Source organism: Sinohyriopsis cumingii, unplaced genomic scaffold, assembly GCF_028554795.1.
Source record: "Sinohyriopsis cumingii isolate HCF-2022 unplaced genomic scaffold, ASM2855479v2 utg000957l, whole genome shotgun sequence".
Classification (NCBI taxonomy): domain Eukaryota; kingdom Metazoa; phylum Mollusca; class Bivalvia; order Unionida; family Unionidae; genus Sinohyriopsis; species Sinohyriopsis cumingii.
Window position 1 is genome coordinate 1,079,405 of NW_028315947.1, and position 12,270 is coordinate 1,091,674.

Sequence of the window (12,270 nt, forward strand, 5' to 3'; positions counted from 1 at the left end):
TATGTCTGTGGTATGGCTCGGCCAGGGTTCGAACCAGCAACCTCCCCCATCCAGGACTGATGCTCTAGTCACTAGGACACCGGAGTGGTCTACAGGCAAATGGAAATAAATAAGAAGAGATGAAAATACAGAGAGAAAAGAAGGAAGGGGAAATGCAATTTAGATTTAAAAAATTAGAACTGAAAGTGAAAAGCGACCCTCCCTTTACATGCACGATTGAGTTTTGATGCTATCCTAAATACACTTCTTTTGCAAAGTATACATATCACATTCTACTATGGGTTAAGAAATTAACATGCAAACGTCTTTAAGACTAATATTAAAAATATGTACAGGAGGAGCATATTTGTCAAAAGAAGCAAAATTTAAACAGCATAATAAGAAACTGTAATGAATAATTATATTGATGCAATCTTGGTTTCAGAGACAACACCCTATTTTCTGATCGAAATATTCAAATTTACATGTTTGAAACTTGGTAATACTTTCAATGCTTTTTTAATGCATGACAAATATATAAGAACTCCTTCACTGACAGGAAAATTATTTGCTTAAGAAAAATATGAAAAAGTACAAATAAACAAAAACTATAAATCTGAACACCAATTTAAACTTACTTGCTCTGAATGCAAATTAATAAAATTACCAAAATGAAATCTAAGTACACATTATAAACACAACTGGAAAATCTACCATATTCTCGGCTTATAAGTCACATGGAAATTTAAGTCGAATATGTACATTTTGTATAGTTTATGTCCTTCATCCTTAAATAAGTAGATGCTGAGTATAAGGCAAGGCCAGAGTAATACTTCAATTGTCTTTTTCACTGCTGTTTGTTCCACAAAGCATCCTGAATTTTCCATAAATTTGCAGATCAGCACCATCAAATGTAACTAAAAGTACCAAATTCGTTTCACACAAAATATTTAAAACAAATTAGCTACAGATGACCTGAAAATGTAATGAGTTACAGATAGGATAAAATTAGCAATACTGTGCGAAATGCACCTTAGCAACTTCCATTTTCAGGAATATTAATGATATGTATTTCAAGCAATTTTTGTACATTACTGCCCTGTTTATCTGAAACTTGTGAAAGAGAAAACAATAATAAACTAAACAGTAAATGTTTTTATAAACATACCATAATCCTTCAGTTTCAAATTTACATATTCGCAATATTTATACCCATATAGACTCCATATGGGTCAAATCCCGAAAATGACAATTTTATCATATTGTGAAATTTTCTTTGTATGTACAATGACCTCTCCTTTCCCAACAAATAAGAGTATGTTCATATACACATCCTGTAGTTAGGTGGCATATAGTTTTTAACTTTGCTCAGGCTAGTTGTTAGTCTGAATGACATTTCTGTCAGCTAGTACAAAATCTGTAACAACTTCAGAAACGTGCACACGTAAGCACCTGGCATTACATGGTACTGTATTCATAATACCCTATAGGTAGTCTCATTCCCTGATTTGACCAGGTGTGCAGAACATTGACCTCAAACAGGTTTTATCTGGAACGGCTAGACTCAAGCATTACTGTATTTAATTAGCATGTAAATAACAGTGCAAAGCTGTTTTGTTTCTGAGACAATGGATATCATAATTAAAACTAGAATGAATTGTTGTCACAGTGATATCAATTTATAATAGAATGTAGCATTGCCTTTGTACAGGATTATGATCACTTCTGCCAACTAACTTAACAATACAGATTTCAATTGTCCACAAACCTCTCTCTCCTATCAGGGCATATTTTATTTGATCATGAGGTGCAAGAAGAAAAATGCGATGTAATACCTGTCTTTGTCATGGTTAGTCATTTTCTAATGTACATATATGTAATCACATTAAAACAACATATAGTACTAATACATACTGTTTTAGCGCAATTACATCTGATTAACATGTATTTAGTATAGAAAATCATGTAGATATTTTAAAATCCTTCTTAATGTCGGCTATTCTTTAGTACGCGATCTCTTTATATATATATGTATCAAAAAATTAACACGATTTGACTGACATTATCCATGTACATGATAATGTAGGGTGTAAAGCAAAGCCGAGACTTTCTATTCCAAAAGTACCAACTTATATGCCAACAAATATTCATCATCTGTTTGAATTTTGCACGTAAAGGTTTAGTTCTTTATCTTTAATATAGCTTTAGAGTTTAAATTTTTAATAGACTTTAATCTGGCTCCATGGACACCTTGCCATAATAGGTTCCTTCTTCTTTGCCTCTTCACATGTTGCTTTTCCTGGTAGTGAAGCAGTTCTTATAAATTGTCCCAGTTGTCTTTCTACAGCTGCATCCTCCTCCTTAGACCATGGTATTCTAGTCATTTTCTTTCACTAATTTTTGTTAAACAATCTTGAAAGTACAGATGTTAGCATTAACAGTGATTTCATTATGTTAATGTGAAAAGCTTGTAGTTTGTGATAAATATATTTCTGACGGTGCTATGATGTTCTGAAATATAATTATTTTGATACAAAAAACGGTCCAAGCAATCTAGTATGAAACATTTAAATAACATGTTATAATCATGTAATTTCAACTTATAGATATTAGTAAGTGGAGATCCTTAATACATGAGCTCGTCTTCCAATACAGATTATCACGGGTACTTGCAATTAGTTGCTTGTGGTAACCGTGAAGAAAGGAATTCACAGCCTTAGTGGTTTTTATGATCACATCTGGGATTTTTTTCAAAGCATTGCACATCAATTTATTTCAAGTGCTAGACTCCAGGGGCAAGAAGTTTAATATAGTATCTTGAAAAAATTATGCTGTTATGGAAATATAATTTGCACTGCTTGTTAGCTTTTATTAAATTTTGTATTTCATTACATGCCATTGTAATGTAACATTGTATGTTGGACTTGACCTTGTCCAGAATTGAATTTATCCTCTGCTTGACCTGAACTGATATTTTTAAAATTTTATTTTCTAAACAAATACTACATAGCTAAGGTATTATTTGTGTGTATAGGCTTAATATCAGGATCATTATTAACAGAAAAAGTTAATATGTTTGTTTTTGTCTGGGTCTAGGTTTTGAAATTCCCTTACTTTAATTCACATAGTCCAGGTTCTGCTTTCTAATAATAACTAACATTTTTATTTTGTAAGAATCAGGATCATTCTAAAAAGTTATTGTCGATTAGGTATTAGGTTTTGTTTTAGAAAATGCTAATAGTGACCTGAGGTCAAATAGAGTCCTATGTAATCTTGTAATTGAGAGGATTTTTCAGTCATGCTTTAAGATCTAGCACTTTCAAACTGAGTCATAAGTTGTGTTCAGTATTTTATTTCGGGCTGGAATCATTTTCTTGAAGTTATTGAAATCAAGTAATTATTTTCTCTGGAAATACAAAAATACTCTGACATAAATCTTGGATAGAGACAGTCACTGGAATACATAGTGAATTCAAACCTGGAAGTATACTACTGTGATTAAACAAAATACTATTGGAACGTGAACACTCTACAAGCTACTACAGACACAGCAACACCTTCAGTTTTGGATTTAACTTATTCAGGCCTTTGACTTATTTGGACTTGTGTCTGTAATTCTAGGATTATTTGGGATTCAATTCATACCATAAGTACCTTTTAATTAAATTTTCACTTTGCATTCTGGGGATATAAATTATTTGTTGAATTTTACAAAGGTTATTGCTTTTCACTCTTTTCTGTTACTTATCTTAAGAGCATAGATTGTAACATATCTCTTTTTCTTCTACCTCCTCTGAACCATCATCCGGAAGGTCTTCAATATCATATGTAAGAATAAATCTTCAAATATATTTTATATTAAATGCAATGTAAGAAATGGATACTTGCCAACTGTTTTCATTATCACAAATGCTATAACAAAGTAAACAAACCTGGCATGTGTCTTATATCTTGCTATGATCTGACCTTTAAAATTGGGACCTATCAATTATGTTAAAATGGTGAGATATAATGTATATTTGCATGTAGTTACATCATCATATTTCCTGAAGCTAAGAAAACTGCATATCCGATACGTAAAACACATCAGACAGAAAATGTTTATCTGTGCATGACACTCTGTCTAGCAATCACTGGGTTAAATGTCTTCAAAAGGACATATGAATGGACAAAACAAAACTGCAGAATAATCGGACAAACTTTGGATAGCACAATAACAACATCATCCTTCCAGCTATTTTTAATAATACTGAGAAATATTGGATTGCAATGGGAAGAAAGAATACTCAGTATGTAAATTGAGGTCATTAAGATCAAAGTGTCTATACTTAAACCAATTAACTGGAATGCCATATATTCAAGCTGAATGTCATTTATACCCAAACTTTGTGCTTGAGATCAATTTCTTATTTGAAGGAACATATATCAAGCCCAATTCCGATATCTTCGGAGGAGTCACGATAATCAGTATTTGGTTGCATCAACAAACCCATTCACGTTTTTTTTCCTATGCAATATAAGTTAGAAGTATTATAATAAGCTGCTACTAGGGTACCAGTCAGCCATACCATGTAGGGCATCACCCCTGATACATTCTGGCGGAGGGTCCATGCACTGCCTGAACAATCACTGATCTATAGCATAACCTATCAGCAGTCAACAACAAAGACAAGTTTTCAAGATTCTCTCTCATACAGTCCATATTGATAAAACTGCTCAGATTTGATTCTAACTGTGTTAAACATACAAAATTTACTCTGATGCCTTTCTCCTTACAGAAGTACATACAGATAAAATCAGGTATTTTTTTCTTAAAAATGTCCTGACCATCATTTCAGTAGATTGAAGAGTTATGGAAGCAGAGTTATGCCTAATATGTGAGAACTAAATGTAAAGTTTCTTTTAACAATGTGATTAATAACTCTTGGTGGTCCGAAAATTAAATTTTTTTTAAACTAATTGATTTTATCTGGATACACTTCCAGAAGGAAAAAGCGTAATGGTAATTTCAGTATGACCAAAGCAATTAGACAACGGAACATTTATGCAGCATATATTATTTAGGAAATGTGTGTGTGATTTGAATTTTTAATGTAGCTTTAAAATATGTTCAGTCATATCGCAATAACGTCTGCAGTGAGAACGTTTATAGTGATCTCTAGCATCATGCTACATATATGAAACATCTTGTCCCACCCAGTCACTAAGCACCGACCTTAGCAAAAGTGTGGCCCGATTCGGATCATTTGGGATTATCCCCCTGGATTTATGTACGCGACCCCTTGTGAACAACGTATTTAAAAATAATCTTTAAAACAAGTTTTACATGATATTGAACTTAATTTTGTTTCATGATATTGAACTTAAAATCGGTTCCATCGGACTAAGACCGACCCTGCAGTCACATTATCATGAAACCTGACACCTGTTCTAGCACTAACTTCTTAATGCTGAGTTCTAGCGAGGCAGCTGCTAGTACCATTTTTCTTTCGTATGACTCGGCCGGGGTTCGAACCCACGATGTCCCTCTTCCGAGGCAGGCACTCTAACTACTAGGCTACCGGCACTGTTTGTTCAGGAAGTAAGACAATTACCTGCCCCAATCCCACTATACTTATCAAGGGCGAAAGCTTCGGCAGTAAGATTAGGGTAACAGTGTTATGTTGCTCAGTTCGCAACCTTAATGATATAGTAGTCCATTATTCAAGCATTAATTTCAAAATAATAAACCGTAATGCAGCCAATGCTTTTCAAATTCAATTCTTTACTGACCACTTAACAGGGCCTTAAATGGGACAACTACTTAATTTATTAACACCATTTAAGATTCAAATAAAGTTAATCATAAAAACACATTAAATACTGCATATGTAATAAAAACTATGCACTATTCATTTGATTCTGTAGAATGCATTGATAAGGAATCTCAATATCGAAACAATTATGCTACTGTTTTGAAAAGGTATGCCCTACTTACACACAGAGGCAGGGTTCTCAATAGATTTCCAAACCAAAGAGTCATTTGACAATTAATTCCAAAATCGGAAGGGCATTTTATTATATGTCTTCTCAAAGGTTGTAATTTAAGGCGTTCCAAACACTATGCTGTATAAGTTTCGATATTGCAGCTATATTAATGTGCTTTATACACAAGAAATCATGTTCTAAAAACAGCAGATACAATAAGTTTCATCCTACCCTATTTTGATGATGCACTGTTTTGACTCAAAGTCATAAACTCCCAGTTCTCATGAGAATGAATCTCTCAATGACAAACGGTTACTTGTCATACAAAATTTATTATACTAATAATATTGTTTTGAATCAGTAAAGTTCTCATGAAAGTCCTAAGTAACTATTTCGATGAGGCGAACCATCCTCTGCCTCAAACAGTCAGCATCTAAACATATGTTGGCAATGTGACAGACAGTGGACACCTACATCAATAACACTGTTCAGAATACTGTAATAAAATCACCAGTTCCATGAGGAGCTGATGTAATCGATTTTCTTAGGTGATTCGGTGTTACCGTAAATACCTTAATAATACATTTCATAGCTGTATCAGTGTCCTTTATATTTGTTTTAGAGGCCGCGAGTGGCCAGTGTCTAAAGCACTCACCGTTCCTGATCACTACCATCTCTCCCCTACCTGCGTGGATTTGAGTCTCAGGTTATGCTAAAGTGGGTACTTGAGATAGCTTCCCAGCAGCTTCTCGTGGATCGATGGTTTTTCCTAAGGTTTACCAGGGTACTTACTCCACCAGTTATACCGCCCGCCATGTATATCCTATCTTGTGCTGAAAAATGGCATAAAATCCTTCAAAAACAACATTTGTTATGTATGAAAGTATTATGATCTTAAATCTGATGATAAAAGCAATTTTACTTTAAAAGTCAATTTTCAATAATCCTTCGACATAATCTTGATATTTAACTTTATCTGACCTATATACTTTAGTTCCTTTGAAGATAATCATGATAATGGTAAGAATAATAATAAATCGAAATTAAAATCTTCTCCTGTAACTTTTTCTTTTGTCTATGATTATCTGCACTTCTCGAGGACTGAGTTATGATGGATGCATATCAACATCGCCCATTAATTTTTTTTTAAAAAACGGGTCACAAGCTAAAACTTATAGGCTATTTTTTACTAACAAGTAAGCAATTTTATTATAATACCATCGTGATTTCCCCCAAATTTTATTATTTTTGCTTTCGAGACAAAATCTCTCCCTAATCAAAATTATAATAAATATAAGAAAACCTTTAGGAATGTTAAAGTGAGTTTTTTGTCTCATTTTTCTGGTAAATTTGGTTTATGTACTACTGTTGTTACTTTAAAACACTGTTTTCTACTGAAGCATATATTACAACGGTGGCACGGGGAGTAGTAAACTTGTGTGAAGGTGCGAAGTTCGACAAATCTTAACTCGGGTAGTTTGGGAGCCATATATTTATGGATGACGTCATCAAGATTTGTATGTGGGAACGATATATTTATGGTCAAATATCACCTAGCTCTGTGGATAATACGTATATGTGTTTATGGCACAGGACAGTGACGTCTTCTGATGTCCAATCTAGGCCAACTATTAATCATGTGCTAATAATAGCATGAAGATGGCACATGTAATACACCATAACTCGGTATCACAGTATCAGAACATCAGTTAAACAAATATTACAACAGACTTAATAGCCCAAGAAATCTGTTGTCAACACTGTACGTTGATGTAAGCAATACGGTGGCCATTAATTACAGTTGCAGTCTCACAGCTGACTCATAGCAATGACGATGCTGCGGACTACCGTATAAATGTATCGGATAGTCCTAAGTCGAATAAAGTTCTTTAGGGCTTAGTGTGGAAGTGTAGAAGTATAAATAGCAATATGCAGAGCTTTCCAAATTTGAGAATCAACTTTCTGCAGGAATATACATGTTCATGTGAAAGTGATCTGGCATATCACATGATGACATGCCCATCCCATTTAAGAAAAACAGCAAGTTCCACTAAATCGAGCTTAAACTATAGTCTAAATATACTTCCCCGTTTGTTATAACCCCACTCAAATTTAAAAACCAAAAGGCACAAATGAGATTAAAGATGCTCAGAACTTAATCAGTTCATTTATTGATTTATAATTTCAAACCTGATTATGCCTAGGTTGCCAGATTTGGAAAGTCCAAATTGAGTATAAAACATTTCATCAAAGCTATTATTATTGTTTACATTTTAATATTCCTCAAAGAAATTGCCTAAGGGAATCTTGTTGACGCACACATTATGGTGAACAAGTATTGTTTACATGACTTGGTCTTAGGTAAGGATACAACACAATCTACCATTATTCTGCTAAATGGTTCGTCAAATGCAGGAATAGGTTACAGATGAGCCTTAGGTATCTTCTGATTGGGTTTTACTTGGATTTGACAAGTATCACAAGATCTACAGTGTTTACAAACATCACTTTTAAATTATGACCAATAGAAGTGATTTAAGATTTTGTGATAAGTCTTATTAATCCTAAATGACCAGCCAAAGGTTTTTCATGGGCCACAATAAGTAATTCCTATCTGTATCATGTTGGAACAACAATTTGATAGTTCACTGCCAACTCGTCACCAGCAGGTAACTTGCGAACTCTTCATTTTCTCATATGAGTTTCATTTTTATTGACATAATAGACAGGTACTTCAGTGGCATCAGTTTCACTAATGGCTCTTTGAAACAAACAGGAGATCTTTTTCCTGTTCGACAACAAGTAATTGTCGTTTGACACCCTTATTAGAATAAAGAGAATGAGAGGATCAGTGTGATCAATACCCTTTGATTGATCCAAACAAGGAGTGAAAGTGACCTCGTCAATAGCCTAGTCAATCCACGTGTCAGCTAAAGGAAGACTTTTCTGATCAGTATCATTTTCAAGAACTTTCTCTGCCATAGCTCTAGTAACTGCACAAGCTTTGAATAAATCAGGGAATTCTTTTTCAATAGGATCAACCTTTTGATACAAACAATGCTTGCCAGTTACAATGGATGGATTTGAAAATATGTCCATGTATATGTCTGCCACCTGCACTAAGCCAGCAGTTGATAGCAAACTTGTACTCTTGCCTTAAATTAAATATCTTGGTCAGGGCATGACATACACTGGGGAAACTGGCGCTATATAAAGAGTTCACATCAGACGATTTGACCGTGTTCTCTCTATCAGTTTAATGCATAAGAAATGCATAAGGTTAGGTAAAAAGGTTTCAGCTTTGTAACCCTTTAATCACTTTTTCTAAGATCGCCATTCCGCCGTGTGCTAATTCCTCTTTCAGGTCTCGTGGGTTTTACAGACTTAGAACCATAGGCATCGACCGTGCTTTGCTGGGATATCATCACTCGACCCGGACTAATCTGTATCTACCTACCTTTTCGACCGCCAGGAGCGTACGAGGGTACTCTAACAGCTCCGGAAGACCAACAGCGCATTCAGGAAGTACGCGCCTCCGTTTTAAAGTTTCTTCCCAATCCTCCATACATGCTGGATATATCCTAACTAGCGGGGAGTATGAGGGTGCTCAACTGCCCCGGCAATACAGAATTCATCGGTTTAATTTTGATCAACATTTATCTTTTCTTTGATGCTGGACAATTTTGTTCTTTACCCCACCCTCCTTTTTGTGGCTGCCAGAAGTACAGCAAGCTCTGTTTGCTGTATTTCTGTTTATGGCGGTTGCAGCCTCAAAAAAATGTCTGTATTATATGCCATATCTCATTGTTCAATTTCTTAGCACTTTAACGCTATAGACTTTGTCCACATAGTTATGTTATGCTGTAAATACATAGCAAATATTTGGTTCACTAAGATAATTTATGTTCAATACAAAGTCACGAAAGTGGCCATCATCAAACACAACGTTTGTCTTTGTTTTAATTATGTACCCATATACTTTGACTTTGTAATATTTGCACGACTGACCTAGGGTATTCTATCATTTCACTCTCTATCTTCCTCTTGACTCTATCGATGTCGGAAAGAGTAGGCTGGTGCAGGTACATTTCATTTTACAATCTCGTCAAACTAGTTAATAATACAAACCATAGTTCTCATTCACTTTCGTTCTGACAATAACTTGCACCACTCTTCTACATGTGCAAGAACACGTCACATAAAACGATTTACGCTCGCGTAAGGACATTTATGGGATGTGTGATTGGGTCTACAATTTCCCGCCAGATTTGTCGGGTAACACGCTGTCAAGGGCCACTATATATTTAAAGCTTTTAATCACGTGCGTTGCCTAGCCAATCGCAATACTCTCGCTCCGGCAACGCGCGGAGGGATTCTCTCTGATAAGGACTGCGGCTTCAGTTGAGCCAATTTCCTTATGGGGTGCGGACGTGTTTCCTTTGTTCTGTAGAAATTTTCCCCACCTCCACCCCATCATACTTCTTTGTATATAATTGTAATATGCTATATTGTTGTTGATGAAGTCTGTTTATTGTTGTTTTTTATATTTTTTTTTATTTGTTGTTATATTTTACTTTCTCCATTTATTCGGTTTTAGGCTGTTGCGCCGCAGTAATCTCCTACAAGGTTATACGGCTTCTACAGTATCGTTGTAGCATAATACCGCTCGTCTCAGTGTTCCATGTGTTAGCACCTTTACTTGATACGTTTTGTTCAAAGTTACATTGCTGTAAATACATAGTTTAGGTAGAGTCTGCTCAGTACATAACAATCATGTTTACGGCGGTTGCAGCCTCAAATAATGTCTGTATTATATGCTATGTCTCATTGTTCAATTTCTTAGCACGTTTACGCTATAGACTTTGTCCACATAGTTATGTTATGCTGTAAATACATAGCAAATATTTGGTTCACTAAGATCATTTATGTTCAATACAAAGTCACGAAAGTGGCCAGCATCAAACACAAATTGAACAATGAGACATAGCATATAATACTTAACACAAATCCTGATATTCTCAATACCTAAAAGAGATTTTTATACATAGCATGATGCCAAAACGATAATGAAAATCATAGCTTTCGATCATGTTCATTGTCAGCCAGTAGAAAAAGACTGCCACACAATCATACAAAATATATATAATATATAATTTTGAGGTTACTGCTTTAAATCGACTCTTTTATATCACTGATGCGTCTATTTAACACCATAAACTGCATCCTTGTTTGGGTTAGAAAATAATGTGAAGACTTGCGTGTGAAGACTCCTTTGAATCTTTTGTCTGACAACTAGGTTCAAATTACTCAGTACCTTCAACTTCCTACTAATTTGTGTTACTCTAGTCTGACCATACAAACTTTCTGGTAAACAAATATCACTTTAGATACTACGACGTAGATTACTGTCTATTAGGAAACAGGGTTTAAGACAGTAAAATATTGACTTATTACGCGAAAAACAATAATGCAGATGACCTCGCGACATGGGCCAAATATGTATGCAACAGAGTGCGATTGTCTATAGATGGAATTCAAAAGATACGAAAAGGCATAGTAACGATGGGTCTACAGAGCGGTTATAAAAATATCACGCGGTGTATTGCATGGCATCATGAACCAATGCAAACGCCACTTAGAAAACTACTTAATGGGAAGATATAAGGAATTATAACGCATTTTGGACTATGGAGATTTATTTTGTAATTGTATCATTAATTTATCCCGATTTTTTTAAACAGATCACATAGGATCTCGAATGTATATGTACTACAGACGATATTGTAATGAGGGTGGACTTCGATCCAGATACGTAAACGCAGTCTTTCGGCACTAAACTTGAGGGACACAAATAGACAGAATGATGAATTAAATATCATCAGATATTAATCAGAACGGGTTGCTAATCATACATATTTCGACCTGTTTTATATACCATATTTCTATTAGATTCATCGAGAAGCATAAAATAGTTATGCCTTAAATTGGCTAATTTAAAATAAGTGTACAAAATGTAAACTGCAAACTGTATTTCATACTACCACCCTGATAACACGCTGATGTCCATTTCTCAAGAGCACCTGATTCAAATTATATCTAGTATCCAACAGCAAAACTTTGATAATAATGCTCTGAATCTAATAGTAAAACCTAAAACATCCTGCAGTATATCAAATATTAAAACTTACAAATCATTGCCAACAATAAAACCTAAATAAAGATTATCAAACAGTAAAACCTTAATATATATGCCTCATATCAAACAGTAAATCCATAATAATCATGACCTATCACAAAGGTAAATACTTAATAATTATCCCATAA